Genomic DNA, 17,278 nt, shown 5'->3' with positions numbered 1-17,278 from the left:
CTGCTTTCTTCAATTCTCCAAAAAATCAATATGAACATCCCTATATTGTTGCGTCATTAGGGTATTTGGGAGTTGAAAATTATTCATCAATCCTACAAAAGCGACGCAATTATTGTTTTGGAAAGTCTAACCTTCTTATACAAATCAATACATAATCTGAATCAATGTATAATGAAATCTTATACATAAAAGCAGAAAGACAACAAAAAAAATGCAGCCTAATACAATAGTTTCACATGTATGTGTAAACCTTATACAATTAATAATATAGTATTAGTACATGTATAATGAAATCTTATACATAGAATCATACTGCCAAAACAAATAAAAGACAACCTCATACAACAGTTTCACATGTATGTGTAAACCTTATACAAGTAATTAATATTATCTAATACCGTTTCACATGTATATGAACACCTTATACAGTTCACTATATAATCTTAACAAATGTATATGAAATCTTATACATAGAATAGCTTGTAATACATATTTTAATAATAACTAAACATTCGGTAGATGTGGTCATCCAGAATCATCAACCTTTTTCTTGACGATTTTGGAGCTTTCATGTTTGAACTTGAACCGACAACTTCCCTCAATTTCTTCATTGTTACTGGATTGTTTTAGTGTTTCGAACGGTTCTCTGTGAAATTGGGTTCTTCATAATCAAAAGAATCAAGAACGAAATCAACACTGGGAATAACAATATGCGAGCAGACTCCATTGCAAAAAAAAATTATACTTTACGGGTTAACCAATTTTAAAAAAGAGCAAATAAAGCAAAGTTCGAAAAGTATAATATCATTAACGTTTTTTTTGTGACATCTCGCCATTAAAATCAAAACCCTGCTAACCTTCATACGTCATTAACAATGGTAAAAACTAAAACTCAAACAAAGAAGCAGCAACAACGTGGTATTTATTTCAAAGTAAATATATTTTGCCAATAGATTCTTGACAATTATTGTCTAATTATTCTTTGATTTTTGTTGAACTGAGTTTTTTCCCCCCAGAAAATAAGTAGGAAGAGGTGAACTTTGTTCAGTTAATGATTGATAACTGAACAATTTTAAATTCCTCAGATCACGTTAGCTTGATTTTAGGCGCAAATGAAGGAGCACAAATATGGAGAAAAAATCGTGCACTAAAATAGGAGCAAAAAAATGTTAGTTTGATATGTATGAGGAAGAGTAAATTTAAGGGATTTAAATAATTACTTTGAGATTTTTGTAATTTCTTTTTCAATATGGGATTTTATGTAATAAGATAAAGTTACCTTGTGTATATATGTAATTTTTTGTAAAAAAAATAATAAAAAATAAAAATTAAGGGGTTTTTAAATTGCCATAATTTTTCAAATAAAAATTTATTATAAAAAGAATTAAATTTAGAGTAACGGAGGTCGACTGTCGCAAAATAACCGCTGCAAATTAATTATGGGGGTCGAAAAAAAATACCGCAAATTATTTGTGACGACTCGTATTGTGGGGTTTTTGGAAACCACCGAAATCGCAATTTGCAGGGGTTTAAAACTCTCGTAAATCTTAAAATTAACCTCTGCAATTTGACCCACTTTTTGTAGTGGGTGATCTGTTTAAATTGTGGACACTTATGTTGGATTATGATCGGGTTCTATCCATTATTGGAAAAACAGCAGTAACTATGTACCCAAATGACAAATTCGAATAAAAAACAGTAGTAACCGTGGGTTCAGTGGAGGATAAGATGTGGGAAGTCCAATTGAGATGGTTCGGACATGTGATGAGAAGGGGCACAGATGCACCGATTCGTAGGTCTGAGTGACTAGCTTTGGATGGCTTCAGATGGGGTAGAGGTAGGCTAAAGAAATACTGGAGAGAGGTTATTAGGCGGGACATGGAGCAGTTACAGCCCACCGAGGTAATGACCCTAGATAGGAACTTATGGAGGTTGCGTATTAGGATAGAAGGCTAGTGTCAGTTTGGGTCGGTAGGGTAGGGCGTAGCTTGGTGGGTGTATTATTCTTTGTATGCTACCTTGTTTGCTGTATTGCGATGGTGTACTATTCTTTGGTTGCTATTCCTTGTGGGTGGTGTATTTATGTCGTGTCATCTTGTTACGTGCTTTTTTGCGGATTTGATTAATATTCTTTGTCTTGAGCCGGGGGTCTATCGAAAACAGCCTTGCTACTTCTTCGGAGGTAGTGGTATGAACTGCGTACATCTTACCCTCCTCAGACCCCACTATGTGGGAATACACTGGGTTTGTTGTTGTTGTTGTAATAGAAAAGTTTAAAAAGTTATAAAGTTTCAATTTATATTTTTTTTTAAAAAAAACTTAGTGTACTATCACATCACTTCTTTATGTCAAATCATGTAAATGTAATAAATTATTACGTTTTACAAAAAAATTTGTAAATCATAATAAATTATTACATTTTATAAAAAAGTTTAGTAAAACGTAATAAATTATTAATGCGTTTTACTAAAACTTTTTTACTGTACACATCCGTTATCAAACCGTTAAAAAAAGGTATAAAACATAATAAATTATTGCGTTTAATCTATTTTGATAACTTATTAAATAAGCGATCTATTTTGATCACTTTATTTATTTTGATTTATTTTAGTTCTAAGTTTCCATAAGTCACATATCAATATTTTTTAGAAAATAACTTCCCTTGACCCATGAGGGAAGTCATTTTCTTTCAAATGGAGGAAAACAAGTTCCTTTGAAAAATACTTTTCCAAAGTTACATTACAACCAAATAAGGGAAAATAGAAAAATATTTTTCATGATACCAATTGTTGGGGGTGCGGATAACTTTAATAGATCTATTGTAGCTATGGATCTATTTATGTTTATATCTTAGGGGGTGATTAAATGATATTTGATTAAATGTTTTACTGTAGTATTATTTAGTTTTTTCTCTTAGTCTTTGTAATTCTTCTATATTATTTTTTAGGTATTCCAAATATTCTGTATCTTTTGTTCTAAAATATTCGATTAAATTCTCTTTCATAAGCATTTCTTCTAATCTTATTTCTTCCATATCTTGTCTCCATTATTTTAAATACTCATAGTTTATCATTTTATTCTAAAGTAGTTGCTTGTTTACTAATTTCCGTGTAATATTCCATTATAATTGTACTATAATTTATATCTGAATTAAGGTTATTAATTCTATTAATTATCTCTCTTTCTTCTTCTCTTAATGAGTTTTTTATGTTATATAAACTATTATTTGTACTTTTTTTTAAATTTTCTAAGGTTTTTTTATCCATATTAATTTTTCTTTTAGATTTTCCATTATTTCTTTGAGTCGGTTTCTATAATTAATTTCTTCATATAGGTCACTTTGGTTTTCTCTAATTTTTCTAATATATTCTAACATTTTATTCTGAATAATATCTATCTGGGTAATTATCTAGGTATAGTTATTCTATCCAATTTATAATTTCAATTTCATAGTCTAATATTTTTTCTAATATTATTCTCTTAATATCTATAATTTCTATATTTCTAAGTATATATAAGATTAATATTTTAAGATTATCTGTCATTTAAAATTTGTTAAATACTTTATTATAATATTTTTTAGTTTTTTGTTTTAATCTCATTAATTCTTCTATGTTTTCACTGAGAAATTGTATATATTTTATATCTATTTTCCAATATTCTAAATATATGTAATTTATCATATTTGATGTGTGGGTTTGGTATGTAAGTATTTATAAGAGTAGTTAGGTAGGTGCGGTATATAATTAATTCTAGACATAAAATATCTATCAAATATTTTTTCCAATATGATTTTTCTTATATCCACTATTTCTATAACCTTAAGTACATATAAAACAAGTATTTTAAATTTATCTACCATTTCGTCAGATAAATTAGTATTCATTTTTCATATGATGCTTTTTCAAAATATTTCCTTCAATCATATACATAACAAAGTATGATCATTTTAGATTACTATATACTAGATTATTCTTAAATAACATATTCTTCGGTCACTATTAGCATGGTAATCTGGATACTTTTTCCTTAAACAACGCCTCTACTCTAGCTACTCCCCTATTTCGACTTTCTTGCCTCACCGGTTTCACCTTTAGGATGACATAGTTCTTAGGGATTTTTATCCTTTTTCACTTTGCTGATAAACTTCTTAACATGCTATTTTTCGAATAATTCTACTATAAAGTAACTACATGAACTTATTTTATCATATCATGATTGTTAGGAATTTATGAATTTAGCTATTCATAATAGTAAATGGATATACCTGTTCTGGTAGATTTGATAATTTTAAGCTTTGTTCCTTCATAGATTTTTCCATTGAAATATACTTGTTTTTTTAATAAATAATCAAAATATTTGTTGTGGACAAGAGAGAGTTTTTGCTTCAACGCATGAAGGCTTATCTTTTTCTGCCTTCGATGCCTTCATTTATAATGAATGATTTACATAGTTATTACTTATTAATGTTTTACACGTTTCTCAAACTTTACGTCCTATTCTATCTTTACAAAAAGTCTAAAAACTAGACTAAAAAGTCTAGACTATTTTTTACAAAGTCTTTATCTACCTAACCTAATTATTATACTTTACAAAAAAGTCTTCTAAAGTATAAAAAAGACAAAAACTTTACAATAATTTACAAGTTACGTAGAAAATTGTGAAAGTTTGTTACATATCGCTTTCACAATTTAATAGCTTATCTTTTATCTCCATTATTGCTTCCGCTGATATCTTTTCTTGTCGTATCTGCTGCTTTTCTATCTTCTTTCCAGCTGACATGCTTATCTTCTTGATTCTTTTATTCTAGGCGGACTTCTGGGATGATATTATCTTCTCCATTTCATCTCGAACATTGATGGTTTGGATATTTGTGTCCAATTATCTTCCAATATCTTGTTAATAATTCGACTGAAATAAATCCTTTCCTAATTCCTCTTACAGTAGATTGTTTTTCTGGGTTAAGTAACGTCATTATACATTGTCTAACATCTTTCATATCTGCTTGTCGTAGTTCTTTTGAATTTGAATAAATCATTTAATGGTCTCTTGAATAATAGCTCCATATTGGGTTTCCATTGGTATAATTATTTGCTAATTTTTGAATAATTGTAGCTAGTCCAATGAGTCGTTTATTTGCGTAAAAATCAGGTATCTCAATTCTGGGTATCTCTAGTTGCTGCACAATATCTTCCGGTATAATCATATCTCTAGTTAATCATATTTTTACAACTTGTATAACTGGTTTGATCTCGTCGTATAATATCTCTGCTGGTGCAGTATAACACTTTATATAAAATAGATTTCCTTTGGTTATTCTTTTATAGGTGGTGAATATTTTATGTAATTCTTCCATAGCTGTTAGTTCTTCTCCGTCTTGGGTATATATGGTATTTAATAATCCATAGTCAAAACAAGTTTTAATTAAGCTTGGGTTGGTTTTGGGTAGTGAGATTAGCTTGTTGTAACCTTGTAATTTTTGGGCTATATAGTTTGTGTTTGGTCCTTGGGTATCTGTAGCTCTGGGTTAAGGTTTACAAAAGTTTATACTTTGTAGATATTTTTTATGTATTCTCGGGTTATATAGTTATAAGCTTTTTAATCTTGGTTCAGAATATCTCGGTATCTGGTAATTTGTGGGGGTGAAAATAAGGGGTCTTTTTGTGTTTTTGGTATAAATGGTTTCTCAAATATCTTATTCTTATTCTTGTTCTGGTTTCTTTGTCTATTAACTCCTTTGCTTGTACCTGCAATTGTAGATTGATAAACGTTATAGGTTTTATGGAGTGTCCCAACGTCTCCTTCTAGCTCTGAAATTTTAATATCTTCCGATCGACATAGCTCAGCACACTGCTGAGTTAGCTGATTTGCAGCTTTAGACTTCAGTTTAACTTCATTAGTCTTTAGCTTTTCTATTTCATTACCCATACTGTCCACTTTCATTGAAAGCGTAGTTAGGGTTTTGAGTATCTTTTCTAAAGCATTATTTTCTATTATATCAGTCTGTGTAGCTTTGTCTTGATATGTAATCTGCAATAACGTTTTTGCTAGTACTAATTACTTCAATTGTAAATGTAAAATTTAATATATTCAATACTAGTCTCCGGATCTCTTTTGTCATAACTGAATTTTGTATTTTCTTTGTTAGCCACCATCGTACCTGGGTATTGTCTGTTCTCACAACAAATTTGTTATATACAATGTATGGTTCAAATGCTAATAAACATTTATATAATGAACATAATTCTTTTCTATTTATTTTTCATTTTATTTCTGTTTCATTAAACGTTCCTGAATAATATCTGCAATTATGTTCTATTTAAGTACTCCTCCATAACTACATTCACTAGTATCTGCTTCTACTATATATATAAACTTTCTATTTTCGTCTGGAAGTTGTAATTTTGGTAATTCTTTACAAAGTATTTTTATTTTTTGAACTTGTTTTTTATCTTCTTCATTGTAATTATATTCTACATCCCTTTTTAATTTTTTTTGTAAGGGCTTTAGGTTTTCTGTTAATTTTGGTATATATTCTCTTACTTGGTTTACTAATCCTAAAAATGATTGTAATTTCTTTTTTGTATCTAATTCTTCTTTTGAATTTATTATTTTTTTGTACTATATGTTGTTGCATTTTTACTCCATTTTTATCTATTTGTATTCCTAAAAATTCTATCTGGTTTTTCATAATTTCGGCTTTATTTTCACTTAAACTTAATCCCAATTTTTCTATTATATCTGTAAATTGTTCTAATAATTTTAAATGTTCTTCTTTAGTTTTTATATATAATAATATATCATCAATGTATACTATACAATTAGGTAATTGTTTAAAATAACTATCCATAAAATGTTGATATCTACCTGGTGCATTATTATATATCCAAATGGTAATACATTCTATTCATAAAATTCTTATGGTACCGTAAAAACAGTTAATTCCTTAGATTCTTCTTCTAACTTTAAATGGTAAAATTCCGATTTACAATCAAATTTACTAAAGTAGTTATATCCTTGTATTTGTCTTATTTTTAATATCTTGTTTGGTATTGGATAATTATATGTCATAGTTTTTGCATTTAAATTTCTATAATCAATAACCATTCTACTTTTACCTCTTTTTTGTTCACTGTGTTTATTTACTAAAAATGTTGGACTATTGTGTTTACTATTACTTTTTTGTATATATTGTTTTTCTAGTAATTCATCTATATGCATTTTAAATTCCTTTAAATTGTCAAAATTATATGTTAATGGTTTTTGAGTTATTATGCTATTTTTATCAATTAATTCAATTTTTATAGTAGTTTTATGTTTTTCCCATCCTTTTAATGAATCTTCACTATATAATTGTTCTAATTTTTTCTAAATTATTTCTATCTTATTTACTGAAAATATAGTTATTTCCTTTTTATTTATCAAAAAATACGACTAGTTCTATTGTGTCTACGATATTTTTAATATTTTCTAACTTTTGTATAATTTTTTCACTTCCTTCTATCCAATCAGTTTCTTTTCTTATTTTATTAATAACTTTGTTTGCTCTTACTTTTTGTTTACATGGTGTTGTAAACCATCAATTTATTTTAGTTATTATATGTGGGTATAATTTATCTAAAAATGGCATTCATAAAAACATATCTTTTGATGTTAGTTCATAATTATAGATTTCTTCTATTGTTATTATTCTATCCCATATTTGTATATTTACACTTTTAGCTTTATACGTAATTAAACTTCCTTCATTATTAAATACTTTGACTAGTATTGGTGTTTTTAATTTATCCCATTTATTTTCTGATAAACAGTTGTATCTACATAAGTTTGTTTCTGCTCCTGTATCTATCATAGGTGTATAATATCTATTATAATATCCTTCTACTATTATTTTTACAAGTACATATATTTTTATATCATGTTAAAGTTCTTTTTATGAATAATCTTTCTTTATTATACATTATGAATAATTGTGTATGTTCTATATTGTATGGTTTTACTTGTTCTAACCATTTTATTCCTAATATTATATCTGCTTTTTGCATTTCTTTCTTTATTTCAAACTCTATTTTTATTTTTCTAACTCCTATTATTATTTTTTTTCTGCCGTATCCTTAATGTCTATTAGGCTCCTTGGTAAATCTGGGCATATATTACTATTAGATTTTATTTCTTCGTTGTTTACTAGATATTTTGCTATATAATTTTCTTCTTGTCCTGTGTTTAGGAGTATTAAATATTCTTTTTCATTTATTGTTCCCGTTATATAATATTGATTTAAATTAACTGTTGAAGTTGTTTCATAACTTGTTCTTTTTGATGAACTTGATGATTCTGGTTTTTCGTGAGTTATTCTTTTTGATGTACTTATCCTATCATTTATTATTTCTAAATCTTCTTCTATATCTATATTCTTGTAACTATAGTCATTATTATCAATTGTTTTTACGAATTGTTCAAAAGGACTTTCTATTTGTATTTTATTAATTTTATTTTTTCTGTTATTTTATGTTTTATTGTTAATACATATAGATTTTTACATCTTGCTGTAAATATTTTACTTCGTGGGGTTAGTTCTATCCCTGATATTTTTCAATATAATACTAATGATTTATCTATATTTTTATCTGTTATTGCTACTGAATAATTCACACTTATTATAAATTTAAATTTTTGGTATATTAAATTTCCTTTTATGGCAGTTATTATACCTTTTTCTATTGATTTTATAATCCTATCATCTGCTAAAGATAATTCTATTGGTGTATCTATTCCTTCTCTAAAACATACTTTTTATATCATTTATTTCTTTATTAATTATTCTTTTTGTTACTAGTGGTATGCTAGCTCTTCCTTTTGCATATCTACAATCTATTACATGTTCCTTTTGACTTACTACGTAGTATTCTTCCTTTTTTGTACTAAATATATTTTTTATTGTTGGTATTTTAAATATTTTTTCTATACTTAAGTCTAACTCTTTTTCTTTTATTTCGTCAAATATATTAATGTCAAATATTATTTTTTAATCTGTTCCTTCTTCATTTAAATATTCTTCCTTTGTTATTATTTTTATACCTTCTTCAGTCATTTGATTCATCTAATTCACTATCTATTTCATTATCTGTTTCATCCTCCGAAATTTCATATATACTATCTTCACTTTCTAATTCATAATCTATATAATTTACCTGCATATATTCTGTATTTCTATTTTTATTTCTGATACTTATTTATTTTTTGGGTTTTTTGGTAATTTACAATCTCTAGCTAAATGTCTTAGTTTTCCACAATTATAACAAGTACATTCTTTTATATATTTCTTTTTTTCTATTTGGTCTTTTATGTTTATAATTTTTTACATAATATCTTTTTCTTGGTTTCTTATATTTATATTTTGATTTTTTGTATTTCTTATATTTCTTATGTCTTTTTCTTTTCTTATAATATCTTTCTTCATATCCAAATTGAGGTGTTATTTTATCTTTACAACATGCTAAATTTCTTATTAATGTTTTTTCCATTTTTATTTCTTCTCTATATTTTTCACATAGATTTCTATACCATTGTTGTAAAAATTTTATTCTTGCTCCTAGGGTATCTACTATTTTTGTTTCATCGCAACTCTTTATTATTTTTGAACTAAATGATTCAGGTAATTTACTAATATATAATTTTCTTATTTCTTTACTTTCTTCTATATTATATGTTCCTTTATAATAATATTCTTTAAATACGAACGTATATTCATCTATATAGCACATATTACATATTGCTAATTTTAAAATTAAATTCCTATTCGTATCTTTTTCTTTATTTTGTTCTGCTTCTTCTGTTGTCATACTGCTAAATTCATCACTTATAGCTATTTCATATTTTTTCAATATTTCTGTTGGTAATATTTTTGTAGGTGTTGATGTTCCTTCTGTTTTTGTATCAGATCTTAATACTTTTTTACTTGCTTCGGCTAGGTTTAAAAACCATAATTTTACTGTTCCTATTAATGTTTTTTCTATATATTCTGGTATGCTTGTTATATCTATTTTATTATCTAATAATTGTTTTGACATGTATCCTACCCATAGTTGTATTTTTTATTTGTGTCTATTACACAGTCTAAATTTAAAAAGTTATAATTAGTTATTTGTTTTGGTGTCCATTTATTATATTCATCCTTTGGATTATATCTTTTAAACTTTCTTTTTTAATTATAGATTGATTTTCTTATATCTGATGTACTAGGTACTATATTTTTATCTAGAGTATTTACTTCTTTATTTATTAATTTTAGATTTTCTTTATTAATTACTTCTTGTTTTTCATTAATTTCTAGTTTTCCTATGTTTTCTAGAATTTCTGTATATATTTCACTATCTTCCAAATCATAATTATCTGTTTCTTCAGCATCTATTGTATTTATTTCTAATTCACTGGTTTCTGATTCTTTATTTTTTATTTCTAATTTTTCTTTAAATTGATTTATCTCAATTAATAATTTTTGTTCTTTATTTTTTTCTTCCTTTTCTTTCTGTCTCTTTTAATATAAATCTTTTAGCATTTGTAGTTCTTTTTCTAATTCAGCATTTGTGGTTTGTTATTTTATTTTATCTATTTCCTTTTTTTCTGTCTATCTCTTCGTTTTCTCTTTCTATTCTTACCATGACTGTCAACTTATCTTCTAATTTTAATTCTTCTTTTTCTAACATTAAATATAAATGTTTACCTATTTTCTTATATCTCCTTTCTAAATTAGAGAACACTATTTTTATTTTTAATCCTTCGTGATTTTCATATGTTTTTCATCTATTATAAATTCTTCTTTGTTCATTTTATTTAAATGTATATATGTTATGTTGATATATATATTCTAGACTATCTATTGTTGATTCTAAATTTGATATTTCTTCTTTTTGTGCATTTATTGAGTTTTTGCTAACTCCGACAATTATGTTATACTGTAGTCTTTCTATCCTTATTTTTAATTCTTTACGTTTTTCAGATATTATTTATTTTAATTCTTTATATTGTTGTAGTTTTTGTACGTTATCCATCTAAACAAATATTATAAATATTATTTTGGTGAATATCGAAATTTAATTATTTCATAATTAATAAATTAATCAAATAAATCCAAATATATACTACCTCCGTAACTTTAATTAGCATAAGCTTTGATACCAATTGTTGAGGGTGCGGATAACTTTAATAGATCTATTGTAGCTATGGATCTATTTATGTTCATATCTTGGGTGGTGATTAAATGATATTTGATTAAATGCTTTACTGTAGTATTCTTTAGTTTTTTCTCTTAGTCTTTGTAATTCTTCTATATTATTTTTTAGATATTCCAACTATTGTCAGACTAAGAGTATCTGCAGGATATTATTTCAAAAATTCAATAAACTCTAATTCCTAATTTATGAAATTAGTTGTCAATATAAAAATAGACAATCAGTTGCTGTAATTCTAATTTGTAAATCTTCAATTAAGATGGAGTATTATGAGGTTGGAGTCAATTAGGTACCATCAATTTGCACAAGCTATCAATTACTTTTTTTCACATAAATATGGACTATTGACAGATAAAGTGAACAATTGCTCTTTTAAGTGTGCAATGAAGACAATGGAGAGGATCCTGAGAATTGGGTTATAAAGCTGTAGCAATCACGCAAATTAGGTTATCTATGTAATTTTGAAAGGTTGGGCCAAATTATGTAAGAATTTTATCTCAATGTCCATAGAGTGTAATTTTCCCTACTATTATTATACTCCCCCGTTCGGTTTTACTTGTCACATTTTGAGTTGGTACACCTATTAAAAATAATTAATAATATGACTATTTTATCATAGTACTCCTATTAAATGATGCTTATATTGTATCTTAAAATTAATTTGAAAACAAAAACTATTAATGTCAAGGGTAAAATAGGAAAAAAGTTATTTTCACTTGATATGTCAGAAATGACAAATAAAAGTAGAAATCTAATTAGAAAATTAGTGACAAGTAAAAGTGAATGGAGTACTAGATATCGAGGAGCTCGTGTTAGCCCGAGGCCAATATATATTCATTTTTGATCTCAATTTATATGACACAAATATAATTTAGATAATTAATTATTAAAATAATTTAAAATTTTAATTATTGTGATTTAGAATACTTTTTCTTCTATTTCAATTTAAGTGAAATTGATATAATTTCAAAAGTCAATCAAATATTTTATTATATTTTAGATTTTTCAAGGTGTTAATTATGTGATTTATAATGCTTTTAACATAATTTTTCAATAAGACATGAATACTCTCTCTGTCCCAATTTACATGACACAAATAAAATTTTGATAGTTAATCAATTTATATATATATATATATAGTTCTTAATTAGTGTGATTTACAGTACTTTTATCTCATTTTCAAATAATATATGTTATTTTATGTCTTCTTCTGTCCCATCCTAATTTGTATGACACTAATATAATTTCTATAGTCAACCAAATGTTTAATATTGACATATCATTTTGTGTTTATTTTATTTTTTTATGAAATATTATTAATTTTTAATTCTTAGATGACCATAATAATTAATTAGGAGTGATATTGTAAAATTACTATTGAAGCAGCGAAACAGACATGTTGCAAATGACTTATAATAACTAATTAAAAGTGATATTATAAAATTACTATAAAATGTACTTGTGAAAAAAAACTTAAATGGACCTCATATAAAACATCAAGTTAATTTAAAATATCAATAGTTAGTTTATTATTTTCTGTCTAATTTACCTTTTTTTATAAAATATTATTAATTTATTAATACTTAGATGATTTATAATAATTAACTGGGATTGATACAGTAAAGTTACGATTGAAGCAGTTGAAGAAGGCAACACAAAACATCAAGAGTTAATTTATTATTTTATTTCTATTTTACCTTTTTTATTAAATATTAATAGTTTTTTACTACATAGATAACTTATAATAATTAATTAGAGTTGGTATAGTAAGATTACAATTGAAGCAACTGAAGCAGACATGTCGACCTCGTGCCTGCTTATTGCCCCTTATTATTAGTAGTAAAATGATGGCGACACTGACACATAAATTGAAATAAACATGGTACCAATATTAATAATGTTATTATTCTATAATCTAATATCTAATTTGTATTATTATTTAAAAAAATTAAATTAAAAATTGAAAAATCAAGATAAACAAATAAATAAGAAACTAAACTCAATATTATAAGTTATGTTTAAAAAACTAAATTTAACTTTGTCGATGAATTTAATAAGTATCATAACTGCTAATAGAAATCTATTAATAATACCTAATAATCAATCATAATTCAACTTAATTTGTTCCGTATGTTAAGTATTGGTATTATTAGTAGGGCTGGGCATAAAATACCAGAAATCGAATCACCGAATTGAACCGAAGAATTTGGTATTCAATATTTTGTAATTTCGTATTTGGTATGGTAATTGGGAGTAAAATTTTAAAATTATGGTATTTGGGTTCGAAATTGGTAAAAGATATTACTACCATTTGGTATTTGGTATTTACTGAATACCAAATTATTGTTAACTGACCATAGTCTATACTCATAGGCCACGAGTCCAAATTAATATTCTACAAACGGTCAAAAAAGTCCACAACTTAAAAATTTATAATACTATATTAATTTTAAAATTTTAAAATGAAAATCACTTTTAAATTTTTTATTGTTAGCAACAGTGGACAACATGTTTAAAGATGAAGTTATTGTTTCATATTACTCGCGTTTTCTTCATTCTGGTTCTATCTATCAAGACAACCTGAACTTGTCTAGTCTTGATGCAACTTTTAGGTATATCTAAGTTATGTCCAGTGGGAGAGTTGATGCAGAGATACTCATTTCCTGCCATATCTAAGTAATAAAAAAGGTTTGACACTATGTTGTATGATTTTAAGATACTATGTTGTATGATTTTAAATATCTCATAAGTTATTCTTGATGAAAGGGTTAGTGAATTCTTTTATTTAAACTCACTCACTAGTCACCACGAGGCAAATATTTGAGGAACAGATGTGGCTATTATCTTTCGGAGTCATTTCTGTATTAAACATTTATTATGTTAAATCAACAGAAGATGAATGAGCTATAAAACATCACTGATGGAGTGTTAAAAAGTGTTGTTTCCATAAGGCATAGGGTAGAAACATTATCTTGTGTTTTGATTCAGTTCTAAAGTAAACTGTTATCATTGGACTAGAGTAGAGTCTACCAAATTTAACTTTAATATGGTATTACTAAATACCGTACCGAATCGAAGTTTAATTTACCGATTACCGAATTATCAAATCAAAGTTTAATGGTATGACATTTGGTAAGTACTTCCATTTACCGATTGTCGAATTACCGAATATAAATTATGATAATACCGAACCGAATACCGAACGCCACCCCTAATTATTAGTAATATAGCTAAATAGTACTCTCTTCATTTCAAAATAAGTGAATTATTGAGGTATTTATTAGTGTTTCAAAATAAGTGAATCATTGAATATTTTTTCAAATTTATCCTTATGATTTGACAATCAATTAACTTTTGAAAAATTATTATAAAGTCAACTTTTTTTTTTTGGATAAAAATGAAAAGTTATGTTAAATTTATATTTTTAATATTTTTTTTAATTTGTGTGTTAAAATTTTATAATTTATTTATTATGAAATTGAAGGAGTAATTGGCAACAAGAATAGTGAGCAACAATGCGATGCAAAGGGAAAGTCAGGAATAGAAGATTTGGCTGGACACATGCCGATTATGAATTGGCTGTTTCGAAAAGGGTGTGCTAATGGATGTTGACATTAGCAAAAAGGACAATTTCGTCAAGCTACTAAAATAAATTATGCTACAGTACTTTATATCTTCAGGCCAATCATTTTAATTCTTTCGAAATGAAATGACGAAAATACCCCTCCATATGTTACAACAGTCATGTTGACCTCATTTATTAGATAGACTATGCAGCTTACGCTGTGCTACGCACGGCTTAATGTTCCTTAAAAATTCTACGTTATGTATAATTCTATCATTTAATTAAAAACTTTATTTGTTTGATGAATGAATTTTAAGTTAGGCATATAATATTATATTTAGATTATTGAAATTTGTATAACAATATTTTAAGTTGTTCAAAATTTTGTGATATTGATAGTCAATTATATTTTTTAAATAATTTAAGTTTTAAATTATTGTGATTTATAATATTTTTTATTTTATTCTACTAATTAGGGGTGTGTTTGGTATGATGGAAAATATTTTCTTGGAAAATGTTTTCCTGAAAAATAAGTTGGTTTTCTACTTATTTTCTCATGTTTGGTTGGTGAGTGAAAAATATTTTTCAAAAAATATTTTATGGTGTTTGGTTGGTGAGTAGAGACTATTTTTTAGAAAAATATTTTCTAGTGTTTGATTGGTGAGTGAAAAAATATTTTTTTAGAAAATACTACTAACCGTTAACTAGTATATCAATGCCTCTTGCAACTCAACAATTTGTAAAGCATAACAAATAATATCAATATCGAATACTAAAATATTACAATCACTAAATTTAAGCAACTATTAATTAGCAAATATAGGAGACATTTTTCAATATTTTGTTAGGACAGTCTCAAGATACTACAATCAATAAAAATATAAAGGAACGACAAACTTATTCAACCTCGTGAAACAAGTTACATCGATGACAAAATGAAATACGCAATTAGCAAAAGTAACATAGGCAAGTCTTCCTCTATGCATATGAAAATAACAATACATTTAACGAACATTGGAAATGGAAAAAATTCGGACTTCACTATTTTTTATTTCAAGCAGTGAAAAATTAAAGCAAAGCACAGTGAAAAATATTTTCGAATAATATAAATTTTTGAGAAATGTAAATTTTTTGAGTCATGTGAATATGAGTGTTGTTGGGGGTGGGGAAGAGGGATGGAGGTGGGGTCATAGGTCACATTTGTCATTTTTTGGAAATGACTTCCCTTGGCTCATGAGGGAAGTCATTTTATCTCAAATTGAGGAAAATGAGTTGTTGTGAAAAATATTTTTCAAACATTTTATTGCAACCAAACAAGGGAAAATAGGAAAACATTTTCCAGAAAACATTTTCCATCATACCAAACATACCCTAGAAGTGACATAGTAAAATTATTACAAAAAATACCTGTGAATTTTTTGAAGTGGTTCCATATAAAACGTAAAGTTAATTTAAAACATCAAAAATTAGTTTATCATTTTACGTTATTTTTTAATATTTAAATGACTTATAATAATTAATTATGGATAATATAGTAAAATTACGCTTGAAGTAGTTGAAATAGTCATGTCATAAATATCTATTTTAGTTTTTTAATTAAATATTATTAAATTTTTATTATGTAAATGACTTATAAGAATTATTTAGGGGTAATGTAGTAAATCACAATTAAAGTAGCTGAAGCAGGCATGTCGACCATGAGCAACCTGCTTCAACTGCTTACTGTGACTTCTTATATAGGATACTAATAATATAATTTTTTAATGCTTAAATAACCATAATAAGTAATTAAGTATGATATAGTAAAATCACGATTGAAGTCGCGAAGTAGACATATATTAGAAGTGATATAGCATAATAACTTCAAAAAGTTACTTGTGAAAAAAATCTAAGTGGATCTCATATAAGACGTCAAGCTAATTTAAAACATCAAGAGTTAATTTATTATTTTATGTCTATTTTACCTTTTTTTTATTAAATAATATTAATTTTTTAATACTTAGATGACTTCTAATAATTGATTAGGGGTGATATGACAAAATTACGGTTGAAGCAGCTGAAACAGACATGTCAGAAATATTTATTTCACTTATTTGTAGTAAATATTATTAATTTTCTAATATGTAAATGACTTATAATAATTCATTAGGAGTGATGCAGTAAAAATACAGTTAAAGCAGCTGAAGCAGACATGTCGACCTGCTGCCTGCTTCAGCATGAAACTCCCTCTTATATATAACTAACTTAAATGACATAAAAAAACATCAAAAAATAATTTATTATTTTATGTCTATTTTATCTTTTCTTTTTATTAAATATTATTAATTTCTTAATACTTAAATGACTTATAATAATTAATTATGAGTGATATAGTAAAATTACGGTTGAAGCAGTTGAAACAGTGATGTCATAAATGTCTATTATAAATTTTTATTACATTTTTTTAATTTTTTAATATGTAAATGACTTATAATAATTAATT

At 26.0% G+C, this 17,278-nt stretch overlaps 1 long non-coding RNA gene across 1 annotated transcript; it reads right to left on the bottom strand.

Annotated features, from left to right (window-relative positions):
- Positions 1-212: 212 nt before the first annotated feature.
- LOC124897875 lies at positions 213-4,427 on the bottom strand. Its single transcript, XR_007054822.1, has 2 exons — positions 4,268-4,427; positions 213-661 (listed from the first exon to the last, which is right to left on the bottom strand). It is a non-coding gene; the product is annotated as an uncharacterized LOC124897875 (long non-coding RNA).
- Positions 4,428-17,278: the final 12,851 nt, after the last annotated feature.

This window comes from Capsicum annuum, chromosome 4 (assembly GCF_002878395.1).
Source record: "Capsicum annuum cultivar UCD-10X-F1 chromosome 4, UCD10Xv1.1, whole genome shotgun sequence".
NCBI lineage: Eukaryota > Viridiplantae > Streptophyta > Magnoliopsida > Solanales > Solanaceae > Capsicum > Capsicum annuum.
The sequence above is the reverse complement of the archived record's forward strand: the minus strand, read 5'-3'. Positions and strand labels throughout refer to the sequence as shown.